Here is a 17097-nt window from a genome sequence, read left to right on the forward strand (position 1 = left end):
TGCATCCCCACTGGTGCCAGTGCACTCTCTGCACTCACTGCACTGCATCCCCACTGGTGCCAGTGCACTGTCTGGACTCACTGCAGTGCATCCCCACTGGTGCCAGTGCACTCTCTGGAGTCACTGCACTGCATCCCCACTGGTGCCAGTGAACTCTCTGGACTCACTGCACTGCATGCCCACTGTTGCCAGTGCACTCTCTGGACTCACTGCACTGCATCCCCAGTAGTGCCAGTGAACTCTCTGGACTCACTGCACTGCATCCCCACTGGTGCCAGTGCACTCTCTGGACTCATTGCACTGCACGCCCACTGGTGCCAGTGCACTCTCGGGACTCACTGCACTGCATCCCCACTGGTGCCAGTGCACTCTCTGGACTCACTGCACTGCATCCCCAGTGGTGCCAGTGCACTCTCTGGACTCACTGCACTGCATTCCCACTGGTGCCAGTGCACTCTCTAGAGTCACTGCACTGATCCGCAGTGGTGCCAGTGCACTCTCTGGACTCACTGCACTGCATCCCCACTGGTACCAGTGCACTCTCTGGACTCACTGCACTGCATCCCCACTGGTGCCAGTGCACTCTCTGGACTCACTGCACTGCATCCCCACTGGTGCCAATGCACTCTCTGGACTCACTGCACTGCATAACCACTGCTGACAGTGCACTCTCTGGAGACACTGCAGTGCATCCGCACTGGTTCCAGTGCACTCTCTCAACTCACTGCACTGCATTCCCACTGGTGCCAGTGCACTCTCTGGACTCACTGCTTTGCATCCCCACTGGTGCCATTGCACTGTCTGGACTGACTGCACTGCATCCCCACTTGTGCCAGTGCACTCTCTGTACTCACTGCACTGCATCCCCACTGGTGCCAGTGCACTCTCTGGGCTCACTGAACTGCATCCCCACTGGTGCCAGTGGACTCTCTGGACTCACTGCACTGCATCCCCACTGGTGCCAGTGCACTCTCTGGAGTCACTGCACTGCATCCCCAGTGGTGCCAGTGCACTCTCTGGACTCACTGCACTGCATCCCCACAGATGCCAGTGCACTCTCTGGACTCACTGCACTGCATCCCCACTGGTGCCAGTGCACTCTCTGGACTCACTGCACTGCAACCCCACTGGTGCCAGTGCACTCTCTGGACTCACTACACTGCATCCCCACTGGTGCCAGTGCACTCTCTGGACTCACTGCACTGCATCCCCAGTGGTGCCAGTGCACTCTCTGGACTCACTGCACTGCATCCCGACTGGTGCCAGTGCACTCTCTGGACTCACTGCACTGCATCTCCAGTAGTGCCAGTGCACTTTCTGGAGTCACTGCACTGCATCCCTACTGGTGCCAGTGCACTCTCTGGACTCACTGCACTGCATCCCCAGTGGTGTCACGGCACTCTCTGGACTCACTGCACTGCATCCCCACTGGTGCCAGTGCACTCTCTGGACTCACTGCACTGCATACCCACTGCTGCCAGTGCACTCTCTGGACTCACTGCACTGTATTCCCACTGGTGACAGTGCACTCTCTGGACTCACTGCACTGCAACCCCACTGGTGCCAGTGCACTCTCTGGACTCACTACACTGCATCCCCACTGGTGCCAGTGCACTCTCTGGACTCACTGCACTGCATTCCCACTGGTGCCAGTGCACTCTCTGGACTCACTGCACTGCAACCCCACTGGTGCCAGTGCACTCTCTGGACTCACTGCACTGCATCCCCACTGGTGCCAGTGCACTCTCTGGACTCACTGCACTGCATACCCAGTAGTGCCAGTGCACTTTATGGAGTCACTGCACTGCATCCCTAGTGGAGCCAGTGCACTCTCTGGACTCACTGCACTGCATCCCCACTGGTGCCAGTGCACTCTCTGGACTCACTGCACTGCATCCCCACTGGTGCCAGTGCACTCTATGGACTCACTGCACTGCATCCCCACTGGTGCCAGTGCACTGTCTGGACTCACTGCAGTGCATCCGCACTGGTGCCAGTGCACTCTCTGGAGTCACTGCACTGCATCCCCACTGGTGCCAGTGAACTCTCTGGACTCACTGCACTGCATCCCCACTGGTGCCAGTGCACTCTCTGGACTCACTGCACTGCATCCCCAGTAGTGCCAGTGCACTTTCTGGACTCACTGCACTGCATCCCTAGTGGTGCCAGTGCACTCTCTGGACTCACTGCACTGCATCCCCACTGGTGACAGTGCACTCTCTGGACTCACTGCACTGCATCCCCACTGGTGCCAGTGAACTCTCTGGACTCACTGCACTGCATCCCCAGTGGTGCCAGTGCACTCTCTGGACTCACTGCAGTGCATCCCCAGTGGTGCCAGTGCACTGTCTGGACTCACTGCACTGCATCCCGACTGGTGCCAGTGCACTCTCTGGAGTCACTGCACTGCATTCCCACTGGTGCCAGTGCACTCTCTGGACTCACTGCACTGCATCCCCACTGGTGCCAGTGCACTCTCTAGACTCACTGCAATGCATCCCCAGTGGTGCCAGTGCACTCTCTGGAGTCACTGCACTGCAACCCCACTGGTGCCAGTGCACTCTCTGGAGTCACTGCACTGCATCCCCAGTGATGCCAGTGCACTCTCTGGACTCACTGCACTGCATCCCCACTGGTGCCAGTGCACTCTCTGGAGACACTGCAGTGCATCCCCACTGGTGCCAGTGCACTCTCTGGAGTCACTGCTTTGCATCCCCACTGGTGCCATTGCACTCTCTGGACTGACTGCACTGCATCCCCACTGGTGCCAGTGCACTCTCTGCACTCACTGCACTGCATACCCACTGGTGCCAGTGCACTCTCTGGAGTCACTGCACTGCATCCCCACTGGTGCCAGTGCACTCTCTGGAGTCACTGCAGTGCATCCCCAGTGGTGCCAGTGCACTCTCTGGAGTCACTGCACTGCATCCCCACTGCTGCCAGTGCACTCTCTGGACTCACTGCACTGCATCCCCACTGGTGCCAGTGCACTCTCTGGAGTCACTGCACTGCATCCCCACTGCTGCCAGTGCACTCTCTGGACTCACTGCACTGCATCCCCAGTGGTGCCAGTGCACTCTCTGGACTCACTGCACTGCATCCCCAGTGGTGCCAGTGAACTCTCTGGACTCACTGCACTGCATCCCCACTGGTGCCAGTGCACTCTCTGGACTCACTGCAGTGCATCCCCAGTGGTGCCAGTGCACTGTCTGGACTCACTGCACTGCATCCCGACTGGTGCCAGTGCACTCTCTGGAGTCACTGCACTGCATCCCCACTGGTGCCAGTGCACTCTCAGGACTCACTGCACTGCATCCCCACTGGTGCCAGTGCACTCTCTGGACTCACTGCAATGCATTCCCAGTGGTGCCAGTGCACTCTCTGGAGTCACTGCACTGCAACCCCAGTGGTGCCAGTGCACTCTCTGGAGTCACTGCACTGCATCCCCAGTGATGCCAGTGCACTCTCTGGACTCACTGCACTGCATCCCCACTGGTGCCAGTGCACTCTCTGGAGACACTGCAGTGCATCCCCAGTGTTGCCAGTGCACTCTCTGGAGTCACTGCTTTGCATCCCCACTGGTGCCAGTGAACTCTCTGGACTGACTGCACTGCATCCCCACTGGTGCCAGTGCACTCTCTGCACTCACTGCACTGCATACCCACTGGTGCCAGTGCACTCTCTGGAGTCACTGCACTGCAACCCCACTGGTGCCAGTGCACTCTCTGGACTCACTACACTGCATCCCCAGTGGTGCCAGTGCACTCTCTGGACTCACTGCACTGCATCTCCACTGGTGCCAGTGCACTCTCTGGACTCACTGCACTGCATCCCCAGTAGTGCCAGTGCACTTTCTGGACTCACTGCAGTGCGTCCCCACTGGTGCCAGTGAACTCTCTGGACTCACTGCACTGCATTCCCAGTGGTGCCAGTGCACTCTCTGGACTCACTGCACTGCATCCCCACTGGTGCCAGTGCACTTTCTGGACTCACTGCACTGCATCCCCACTGGTGCCAGTGCACTCTCTGGAGTCACTGCACTGCATCCCCAGTGGTGCCAGTGAACTCTCTGGACTCACTGCACTGCATCCCCACTGGTGCCAGTGAACTCTCTGGACTCACTGCACTGCATTCCCAGTGGTGCCAGTGCACTCTCTGGACTCACTGCACTGCATCCCCACTGGTGCCAGTGCACTTTCTGTAGTCACTGCACTGCATCCCTAGTGGTGCCAGTGAACTCTCTGGACTCACTGCACTGAATCCCCGGTGGTGCCAGTGCACTCTCTGGACTCACTGCACTGCATCCCCACTGGTGCCAGTGCACTCTCTGGAGTCACTGCAGTGCATCCCCACTGGTGCCAGTGCACTCTCTGGACTCACTGCACTGCATCCCCACTGGTGCCAGTGCACTCTAAGGACTCACTACACTGCACTGCATCCCCAGTGGTGCCAATGAACTCTCTGGACTCACTGCACTGCATCCCCAGTCGTGCCAGTGAACTCTCTGGACTCACTGCACTGCATCCCCAGTGGTGCCAGTGCACTCTCTGGACTCACTGCACTGCATCCCCACTGGTACCAGTGCACTCTCTGGACTCACTGCACTGCATCCCCACTGGTGCCAGTGCACTCTCTGGACTCACTGCAATGCATCCCCAGTGGTGCCAGTGCACTCTCTGGAGACACTGCAGTGCATCCCCACTGGTGCCTGTGCACTCTCTGGACTCACTGCACTGCAACCCCACTGGTGCCAGTGCACTCTCTGGACTCACTACACTGCATCCCCACTGGTGCCAGTGCACACTCTGGACTCACTGCACTGCATCTCCACTGGTGCCAGTGCACTCTCTGGACTCACTGCACTGCATCCCCAGTAGTGCCAGTGCACTTTCTGGAGTCACTGCACTGCATCTCCAGTAGTGCCAGTGCACTTTCTGGAGTCACTGCACTGCATCCCTAGTGGTGCCAGTGCACTCTCTGGACTCACTGCACTGCATCCCCAGTGGTGCCACGGCACTCTCTGGACTCACTGCACTGCATCCCCACTGGTGCCAGTGCACTCTCTGGACTCATTGCACTGCACGCCCACTGGTGCCAGTGCACTCTCGGGACTCACTGCACTGCATCCCCACTGGTGCCAGTGCACTCTCTGGACTCACTGCACTGCAACCCCACTGGTGCCAGTGCACTCTCTGGACTCACTACACTGCATCCCCACTGGTGCCAGTGCACTCTCTGGACTCACTGCACTGCATTCCCACTGGTGCCAGTGCACTCTCTGGACTCACTGCACTGCAACCCCACTGGTGCCAGTGCACTCTCTGGACTCACTGCACTGCATCCCCACTGGTGCCAGTGCACTCTCTGGACTCACTGCACTGCATACCCAGTAGTGCCAGTGCACTTTATGGAGTCACTGCACTGCATCCCTAGTGGAGCCAGTGCACTCTCTGGACTCACTGCACTGCATCCCCACTGGTGCCAGTGCACTCTCTGGACTCACTGCACTGCATCCCCACTGGTGCCAGTGCACTCTATGGACTCACTGCACTGCATCCCCACTGGTGCCAGTGCACTGTCTGGACTCACTGCAGTGCATCCGCACTGGTGCCAGTGCACTCTCTGGAGTCACTGCACTGCATCCCCACTGGTGCCAGTGAACTCTCTGGACTCACTGCACTGCATCCCCACTGGTGCCAGTGCACTCTCTGGACTCACTGCACTGCATCCCCAGTAGTGCCAGTGCACTTTCTGGACTCACTGCACTGCATCCCTAGTGGTGCCAGTGCACTCTCTGGACTCACTGCACTGCATCCCCACTGGTGACAGTGCACTCTCTGGACTCACTGCACTGCATCCCCACTGGTGCCAGTGAACTCTCTGGACTCACTGCACTGCATCCCCAGTGGTGCCAGTGCACTCTCTGGACTCACTGCAGTGCATCCCCAGTGGTGCCAGTGCACTGTCTGGACTCACTGCACTGCATCCCGACTGGTGCCAGTGCACTCTCTGGAGTCACTGCACTGCATTCCCACTGGTGCCAGTGCACTCTCTGGACTCACTGCACTGCATCCCCACTGGTGCCAGTGCACTCTCTAGACTCACTGCAATGCATCCCCAGTGGTGCCAGTGCACTCTCTGGAGTCACTGCACTGCAACCCCACTGGTGCCAGTGCACTCTCTGGAGTCACTGCACTGCATCCCCAGTGATGCCAGTGCACTCTCTGGACTCACTGCACTGCATCCCCACTGGTGCCAGTGCACTCTCTGGAGACACTGCAGTGCATCCCCACTGGTGCCAGTGCACTCTCTGGAGTCACTGCACTGCATCCCCAGTGGTGCCAGTGCACTCTCTGGACTCACTGCACTGCATCCCCACTGGTGCCAGTGCACTCTCTGGAGTCACTGCACTGCATCCCCACTGCTGCCAGTGCACTCTCTGGACTCACTGCACTGCATCCCCAGTGGTGCCAGTGCACTCTCTGGACTCACTGCACTGCATCCCCAGTGGTGCCAGTGAACTCTCTGGACTCACTGCACTGCATCCCCACTGGTGCCAGTGCACTCTCTGGACTCACTGCAGTGCATCCCCAGTGGTGCCAGTGCACTGTCTGGACTCACTGCACTGCATCCCGACTGGTGCCAGTGCACTCTCTGGAGTCACTGCACTGCATCCCCACTGGTGCCAGTGCACTCTCAGGACTCACTGCACTGCATCCCCACTGGTGCCAGTGCACTCTCTGGACTCACTGCAATGCATTCCCAGTGGTGCCAGTGCACTCTCTGGAGTCACTGCACTGCAACCCCAGTGGTGCCAGTGCACTCTCTGGAGTCACTGCACTGCATCCCCAGTGATGCCAGTGCACTCTCTGGACTCACTGCACTGCATCCCCACTGGTGCCAGTGCACTCTCTGGAGACACTGCAGTGCATCCCCAGTGTTGCCAGTGCACTCTCTGGAGTCACTGCTTTGCATCCCCACTGGTGCCAGTGAACTCTCTGGACTGACTGCACTGCATCCCCACTGGTGCCAGTGCACTCTCTGCACTCACTGCACTGCATACCCACTGGTGCCAGTGCACTCTCTGGAGTCACTGCACTGCAACCCCACTGGTGCCAGTGCACTCTCTGGACTCACTACACTGCATCCCCAGTGGTGCCAGTGCACTCTCTGGACTCACTGCACTGCATCTCCACTGGTGCCAGTGCACTCTCTGGACTCACTGCACTGCATCCCCAGTAGTGCCAGTGCACTTTCTGGACTCACTGCAGTGCGTCCCCACTGGTGCCAGTGAACTCTCTGGACTCACTGCACTGCATTCCCAGTGGTGCCAGTGCACTCTCTGGACTCACTGCACTGCATCCCCACTGGTGCCAGTGCACTTTCTGGACTCACAGCACTGCATCCCCACTGGTGCCAGTGCACTCTCTGGAGTCACTGCACTGCATCCCCAGTGGTGCCAGTGAACTCTCTGGACTCACTGCACTGCATCCCCACTGGTGCCAGTGAACTCTCTGGACTCACTGCACTGCATTCCCAGTGGTGCCAGTGCACTCTCTGGACTCACTGCACTGCATCCCCACTGGTGCCAGTGCACTTTCTGTAGTCACTGCACTGCATCCCTAGTGGTGCCAGTGAACTCTCTGGACTCACTGCACTGAATCCCCGGTGGTGCCAGTGCACTCTCTGGACTCACTGCACTGCATCCCCACTGGTGCCAGTGCACTCTCTGGAGTCACTGCAGTGCATCCCCACTGGTGCCAGTGCACTCTCTGGACTCACTGCACTGCATCCCCACTGGTGCCAGTGCACTCTAAGGACTCACTACACTGCACTGCATCCCCAGTGGTGCCAATGAACTCTCTGGACTCACTGCACTGCATCCCCAGTCGTGCCAGTGAACTCTCTGGACTCACTGCACTGCATCCCCAGTGGTGCCAGTGCACTCTCTGGACTCACTGCACTGCATCCCCACTGGTACCAGTGCACTCTCTGGACTCACTGCACTGCATCCCCACTGGTGCCAGTGCACTCTCTGGACTCACTGCAATGCATCCCCAGTGGTGCCAGTGCACTCTCTGGAGACACTGCAGTGCATCCCCACTGGTGCCTGTGCACTCTCTGGACTCACTGCACTGCAACCCCACTGGTGCCAGTGCACTCTCTGGACTCACTACACTGCATCCCCACTGGTGCCAGTGCACACTCTGGACTCACTGCACTGCATCTCCACTGGTGCCAGTGCACTCTCTGGACTCACTGCACTGCATCCCCAGTAGTGCCAGTGCACTTTCTGGAGTCACTGCACTGCATCTCCAGTAGTGCCAGTGCACTTTCTGGAGTCACTGCACTGCATCCCTAGTGGTGCCAGTGCACTCTCTGGACTCACTGCACTGCATCCCCAGTGGTGCCACGGCACTCTCTGGACTCACTGCACTGCATCCCCACTGGTGCCAGTGCACTCTCTGGACTCATTGCACTGCACGCCCACTGGTGCCAGTGCACTCTCGGGACTCACTGCACTGCATCCCCACTGGTGCCAGTGCACTCTCTGGACTCACTGCACTGCATCCCCACTGGTGCCAGTGCACTCTCTGGACTCACTGCACTGCATCCCCACTGGTGCCAGTGCACTCTCTAGAGTCACTACACTGCATCCCCACTGGTGCCAGTGCACTCTCTGCACTCACTGCACTGCATCCCCACTGGTGCCAGTGCACTGTCTGGACTCACTGCAGTGCATCCCCACTGGTGCCAGTGCACTCTCTGGAGTCACTGCACTGCATCCCCACTGGTGCCAGTGAACTCTCTGGACTCACTGCACTGCATGCCCACTGTTGCCAGTGCACTCTCTGGACTCACTGCACTGCATCCCCAGTAGTGCCAGTGCACTCTCGGGACTCACTGCACTGCATCCCCACTGGTGCCAGTGCACTCTCTGGACTCACTGCACTGCATCCCCAGTGGTGCCAGTGCACTCTCTGGACTCACTGCACTGCATTCCCACTGGTGCCAGTGCACTCTCTAGAGTCACTGCACTGATCCGCAGTGGTGCCAGTGCACTCTCTGGACTCACTGCACTGCATCCCCAGTGGTGCCAGTGCACTCTCTGGACTCACTGCACTGCATCCCCACTGGTGCCAGTGCACTCTCTGGACTCACTGCACTGCATCCCCACTGGTGCCAATGCACTCTCTGGACTCACTGCACTGCATAACCACTGCTGACAGTGCACTCTCTGGAGACACTGCAGTGCATCCGCACTGGTTCCAGTGCACTCTCTCAACTGACTGCACTGCATTCCCACTGGTGCCAGTGCACTCTCTGGACTCACTGCTTTGCATCCCCACTGGTGCCATTGCACTGTCTGGACTGAGTGCACTGCATCCCCACTTGTGCCAGTGCACTCTCTGTACTCACTGCACTGCATCCCCACTGGTGCCAGTGCACTCTCTGGGCTCACTGAACTGCATCCCCACTGGTGCCAGTGGACTCTCTGGACTCACTGCACTGCATCCCCACTGGTGCCAGTGCACTCTCTGGAGTCACTGCACTGCATCCCCAGTGGTGCCAGTGCACTCTCTGGACTCACTGCACTGCATCCCCACAGATGCCAGTGCACTCTCTGGACTCACTGCACTGCATCCCCACTGGTGCCAGTGCACTCTCTGGACTCACTGCACTGCAACCCCACTGGTGCCAGTGCACTCTCTGGACTCACTACACTGCATCCCCACTGGTGCCAGTGCACTCTCTGGACTCACTGCACTGCATCCCCAGTGGTGCCAGTGCACTCTCTGGACTCACTGCACTGCATCCCGACTGGTGCCAGTGCACTCTCTGGACTCACTGCACTGCATCTCCAGTAGTGCCAGTGCACTTTCTGGAGTCACTGCACTGCATCCCTAGTGGTGCCAGTGCACTCTCTGGACTCACTGCACTGCATCCCCAGTGGTGTCACGGCACTCTCTGGACTCACTGCACTGCATCCCCACTGGTGCCAGTGCACTCTCTGGACTCACTGCACTGCATACCCACTGCTGCCAGTGCACTCTCTGGACTCACTGCACTGTATTCCCACTGGTGACAGTGCACTCTCTGGACTCACTGCACTGCAACCCCACTGGTGCCAGTGCACTCTCTGGACTCACTACACTGCATCCCCACTGGTGCCAGTGCACTCTCTGGACTCACTGCACTGCATTCCCACTGGTGCCAGTGCACTCTCTGGACTCACTGCACTGCAACCCCACTGGTGCCAGTGCACTCTCTGGACTCACTGCACTGCATCCCCAGTGGTGCCAGTGCACTCTCTGGACTGACTGCACTGCATCCCCACTGGTGCCAGTGCACTCTCTGGACTCACTGCACTGCATACCCAGTAGTGCCAGTGCACTTTATGGAGTCACTGCACTGCATCCCTAGTGGAGCCAGTGCACTCTCTGGACTCACTGCACTGCATCCCCACTGGTGCCAGTGCACTCTCTGGACTCACTGCACTGCATCCCCACTGGTGCCAGTGCACTCTATGGACTCACTGCACTGCATCCCCACTGGTGCCAGTGCACTGTCTGGACTCACTGCAGTGCATCCGCACTGGTGCCAGTGCACTCTCTGGAGTCACTGCACTGCATCCCCACTGGTGCCAGTGAACTCTCTGGACTCACTGCACTGCATCCCCACTGGTGCCAGTGCACTCTCTGGACTCACTGCACTGCATCCCCAGTAGTGCCAGTGCACTTTCTGGACTCACTGCACTGCATCCCTAGTGGTGCCAGTGCACTCTCTGGACTCACTGCACTGCATCCCCACTGGTGACAGTGCACTCTCTGGACTCACTGCACTGCATCCCCACTGGTGCCAGTGAACTCTCTGGACTCACTGCACTGCATCCCCAGTGGTGCCAGTGCACTCTCTGGACTCACTGCAGTGCATCCCCAGTGGTGCCAGTGCACTGTCTGGACTCACTGCACTGCATCCCGACTGGTGCCAGTGCACTCTCTGGAGTCACTGCACTGCATTCCCACTGGTGCCAGTGCACTCTCAGGACTCACTGCACTGCATCCCCACTGGTGCCAGTGCACTCTCTAGACTCACTGCAATGCATCCCCAGTGGTGCCAGTGCACTCTCTGGAGTCACTGCACTGCAACCCCACTGGTGCCAGTGCACTCTCTGGAGTCACTGCACTGCATCCCCAGTGATGCCAGTGCACTCTCTGGACTCACTGCACTGCATCCCCACTGGTGCCAGTGCACTCTCTGGAGACACTGCAGTGCATCCCCAGTGGTGCCAGTGCACTCTCTGGACTCACTGCTTTGCATCCCCACTGGTGCCATTGCACTCTCTGGACTGACTGCACTGCATCCCCACTGGTGCCAGTGCACTCTCTGCACTCACTGCACTGCATACCCACTGGTGCCAGTGCACTCTCTGGACTCACTGCACTGCATCCCCACTGGTGCCAGTGCACTCTCTGGAGTCACTGCAGTGCATCCCCAGTGGTGCCAGTGCACTCTCTGGACTCACTGCACTGCATCCCCACTGGTGCCAGTGCACTCTCTGGAGTCACTGCACTGCATCCCCACTGCTGCCAGTGCACTCTCTGGAGTCACTGCACTGCATCCCCACTGGTGACAGTGCACTCTCTGGACTCACTGCACTGCATCCCCACTGGTGCCAGTGAACTCTCTGGACTCACTGCACTGCATCCCCACTGGTGCCAGTGCACTCTCTGGACTCACTGCAGTGCATCCCCAGTGGTGCCAGTGCACTGTCTGGACTCACTGCACTGCATCCCGACTGGTGCCAGTGCACTCTCTGGAGTCACTGCACTGCATCCCCACTGGTGCCAGTGCACTCTCAGGACTCACTGCACTGCATCCCCACTGGTGCCAGTGCACTCTCTGGACTCACTGCAATGCATTCCCAGTGGTGCCAGTGCACTCTCTGGAGTCACTGCACTGCAACCCCAGTGGTGCCAGTGCACTCTCTGGAGTCACTGCACTGCATCCCCAGTGATGCCAGTGCACTCTCTGGACTCACTGCACTGCATCCCCACTGGTGCCAGTGCACTCTCTGGAGACACTGCAGTGCATCCCCAGTGTTGCCAGTGCACTCTCTGGAGTCACTGCTTTGCATCCCCACTGGTGCCAGTGAACTCTCTGGACTGACTGCACTGCATCCCCACTGGTGCCAGTGCACTCTCTGCACTCACTGCACTGCATACCCACTGGTGCCAGTGCACTCTCTGGAGTCACTGCACTGCAACCCCACTGGTGCCAGTGCACTCTCTGGACTCACTACACTGCATCCCCAGTGGTGCCAGTGCACTCTCTGGACTCACTGCACTGCATCTCCACTGGTGCCAGTGCACTCTCTGGACTCACTGCACTGCATCCCCACTGGTGCCAGTGCACTCTCTGGAGTCACTGCACTGCATCCCCACTGGTGCCAGTGAACTCTCTGGACTCACTGCACTGCATTCCCAGTGGTGCCAGTGCACTCTCTGGACTCACTGCACTGCATCCCCACTGGTGCCAGTGCACTTTCTGGACTCACTGCAGTGCATCCCCACTGGTGCCAGTGAACTCTCTGGACTCACTGCACTGCATCCCCACTGGTGCCAGTGAACTCTCTGGACTCACTGCACTGCATCCCCACTGGTGCCAGTGAACTCTCTGGACTCACTGCACTGCATTCCCAGTGGTGCCAGTGCACTCTCTGGACTCACTGCACTGCATCCCCACTGGTGCCAGTGCACTTTCTGGAGTCACTGCACTGCATCCCTAGTGGTGCCAGTGAACTCTCTGGACTCACTGCACTGAATCCCCGGTGGTGCCAGTGCACTCTCTGGACTCACTGCACTGCATCCCCACTGGTGCCAGTGCACTCTCTGGAGTCACTGCAGTGCATCCCCACTGGTGCCAGTGCACTCTCTGGACTCACTGCACTGCATCCCCACTGGTGCCAGTGCACTCTAAGGACTCACTACACTGCACTGCATCCCCAGTGGTGCCAGTGAACTCTCTGGACTCACTGCACTGCATCCCCAGTGGTGCCAGTGAACTCTCTGGACTCACTGCACTGCATCCCCAGTGGTGCCAGTGCACTCTCTGGACTCACTGCACTGCATCCCCACTGGTGCCAGTGCACTCTCTGGACTCACTGCACTACATCCCCACTGGTGCCAGTGCACTCTCTGGACTCACTGCACTGCATCCCCAAGAGTGCCAGTGCACTCTCTGGAGTCACTGCTTTGCATCCCCACTGGTGCCAGTGCACTCTCTGGACTCACTGCACTACATCCCCACTGGTGCCAGTGCACTCTCTGGACTCACTGCACTGCATCCCCACTGGTGCCAGTGCACTCTCTGGACTCACTGCACTGCATCCCCACTGCTGCCAGAGCACTCTCTGGAGTCACTGCACTGCATCCCCACTGGTGCCAGTGCACTCTGTGGACTCACTGCACTGCATCACCACTGCTGCCAGTGCACTCTCTAGACTCACTGCACTGCATCCCCACTGGTGCCAGTGCACTCTCTGGACTCACTGCACTGCAACCCCACTGGTGCCAGTGCACTCTCTGGACTCACTGCACTGCATCCCCACTGGTGCCAGTGCACTCTCTGGAGTCAGTGCACTGCATCCCCACTGGTGCCAATGCACTCTCTGGACTCACTGCACTGCATCAGAAGTGGTGCCAGTGCACTCTCTGGAGACACTGCAGTGCATCCGCACTGGTTCCAGTGCACTCTCTCAACTCACTGCACTGCATTCCCACTGGTGCCAGTGCACTCTCTGGACTCACTGCTTTGCATTCCCACTGGTGCCATTGCACTCTCTGGACTCACTGCACTGCATCCCCACTGGTGCCAGTGCACTCTCTGGACTCACTGCACTGCATCCCCACTGGTGCCAGTGCACTCTCTGGACTCACTGCTTTGCATCCCCACTGGTGCCAGTGCACTCTCTGGACTCACTGCACTGCATTCCCACTGGTGCCAGTGCACTCTGTGGACTCACTGCACTACATCCCCACTGGTGCCAGTGCACTCTCTGGACTCACTGCACTGCATCCCTAGTGGTGCCAGTGCACTCTCTGGAGTCACTGCTTTGCATCCCCACTGGTGCCAGTGCACTCTCTGGACTCACTGCACTACATCCCCACTGGTGCCAGTGCACTCTCTGGACTCACTGCACTGCATTCCCAGTGGTGCCAGTGCACTCTCTGGACTCACTGCACTGCATCCCCACTGGTGCCAGTGCACTTTCTGGAGTCACTGCACTGCATCCCTAGTGGTGCCAGTGAACTCTCTGGACTCACTGCACTGAATCCCCGGTGGTGCCAGTGCACTCTCTGGACTCACTGCACTGCATCCCCACTGGTGCCAGTGCACTCTCTGGAGTCACTGCAGTGCATCCCCACTGGTGCCAGTGCACTCTCTGGACTCACTGCACTGCATTCCCACTGGTGCCAGTGCACTCTCTGGACTCACTGCACTGCATCCCCACTGGTGCCAGTGCACTTTCTGGAGTCACTGCACTGCATCCCTAGTGGTGCCAGTGAACTCTCTGGACTCACTGCACTGAATCCCCGGTGGTGCCAGTGCACTCTCTGGACTCACTGCACTGCATCCCCACTGGTGCCAGTGCACTCTCTGGAGTCACTGCACTGCATCCCTAGTGGTGCCAGTGCACTCTCTGGACTCACTGCACTGCATCCCCAGTGGTGCCACGGCACTCTCTGGACTCACTGCACTGCATCCCCACTGGTGCCAGTGCACTCTCTGGACTCATTGCACTGCACGCCCACTGGTGCCAGTGCACTCTCGGGACTCACTGCACTGCATCCCCACTGGTGCCAGTGCACTCTCTGCACTCACTGCACTGCATCCCCATTGGTGCCAGTGCACTCTCTGGACTCACTGCACTGCATCCCCACTGGTGCCAGTGCACTCTCTAGAGTCACTACACTGCATCCCCACTGGTGCCAGTGCACTCTCTGCACTCACTGCACTGCATCCCCACTGGTGCCAGTGCACTCTCTGGACTCACTGCAGTGCATCCCCACTGGTGCCAGTGCACTCTCTGGAGTCACTGCACTGCATCCCCACTGGTGCCAGTGAACTCTCTGGACTCACTGCACTGCATGCCCACTGTTGCCAGTGCACTCTCTGGACTCACTGCACTGCATCCCCAGTAGTGCCAGTGAACTCTCTGGACTCACTGCACTGCATCCCCACTGGTGCCAGTGCACTCTCTGGACTCATTGCACTGCACGCCCACTGGTGCCAGTGCACTCTCGGGACTCACTGCACTGCATCCCCACTGGTGCCAGTGCACTCTCTGCACTCACTGCACTGCATCCCCACTGGTGCCAGTGCACTCTCTGGACTCACTGCACTGCATTCCCACTGGTGCCAGTGCACTCTCTAGAGTCACTGCACTGATCCGCAGTGGTGCCAGTGCACTCTCTGGACTCACTGCACTGCATCCCCACTGGTGCCAGTGCACTCTCTGGACTCACTGCACTGCATCCCCACTGGTGCCAATGCACTCTCTGGACTCACTGCACTGCATAACCACTGCTGCCAGTGCACTCTCTGGAGACACTGCAGTGCATCCGCACTGGTTCCAGTGCACTCTCTCAACTCACTGCACTGCATTCCCACTGGTGCCAGTGCACTCTCTGGACTCACTGCTTTGCATCCCCACTGGTGCCATTGCACTGTCTGGACTGACTGCACTGCATCCCCACTTGTGCCAGTGCACTCTCTGTACTCACTGCACTGCATCCCCACTGGTGCCAGTGCACTCTCTGGGCTCACTGAACTGCATCCCCACTGGTGCCAGTGGACTCTCTGGACTCACTGCACTGCATCCCCACTGGTGCCAGTGCACTCTCTGGAGTCACTGCACTGCATCCCCAGTGGTGCCAGTGCACTCTCTGGACTCACTGCACTGCATCCCCACAGATGCCAGTGCACTCTCTGGACTCACTGCACTGCATCCCCACTGGTGCCAGTGCACTCTCTGGACTCACTGCACTGCAACCCCACTGGTGCCAGTGCACTCTCTGGACTCACTACACTGCATCCCCACTGGTGCCAGTGCACTCTCTGGACTCACTGCACTGCACCCCCAGTGGTGCCAGTGCACTCTCTGGACTCACTGCACTGCATCCCGACTGGTGCCAGTGCACTCTCTGGACTCACTGCACTGCATCTCCAGTAGTGCCAGTGCACTTTCTGGAGTCACTGCACTGCATCCCTAGTGGTGCCAGTGCACTCTCTGGACTCACTGCACTGCATCCCCAGTGGTGCCACGGCACTCTCTGCACTCACTGCACTGCATCCCCACTGGTGCCAGTGCACTCTCTGGACTCACTGCACTGCATACCCACTGCTGCCAGTGCACTCTCTGGACTCACTGCACTGTATTCCCACTGCTGCCAGTGCACTCTCTGGACTCACTGCACTGCAACCCCACTGGTGCCAGTGCACTCTCTGGACTCACTACACTGCATCCCCACTGGTGCCAGTGCACTCTCTGGACTCACTGCACTGCATTCCCACTGCTGCCAGTGCACTCTCTGGACTCACTGCACTGCAACCCCACTGGTGCCAGTGCACTCTCTGGACTCACTGCACTGCATCCCCAGTGGTGCCAGTGCACTCTCTGGACTGACTGCACTGCATCCCCACTGGTGCCAGTGCACTCTCTGGACTCACTGCACTGCATACCCAGTAGTGCCAGTGCACTTTATGGAGTCACTGCACTGCATCCCTAGTGGAGCCAGTGCACTCTCTGGACTCACTGCACTGCATCCCCACTGGTGCCAGTGCACTCTCTGGACTCACTGCACTGCATCCCCACTGGTGCCAGTGCAGTCTATGGAGTCACTGCACTGCATCCCCAGTGGTGCCAGTGCACTCTCTGGACTCACTGCAGTGCATCCCCACTGGTGCCAGTGCACTCTCTGGAGTCAATGCACTGCATCCCCACTGGTGCCAGTGAACTCTCTGGACTCACTGCACTGCATCCCCACTGGTGCCAGTGCACTCTCTGGACTCACTGCACTGCATCCCCACTGG

The sequence above is a fragment of the Anser brachyrhynchus genome, assembly GCF_964034855.1.
Source record: "Anser brachyrhynchus genome assembly, chromosome: 26".
NCBI classification, from domain to species: Eukaryota; Metazoa; Chordata; class Aves; order Anseriformes; family Anatidae; genus Anser; species Anser brachyrhynchus.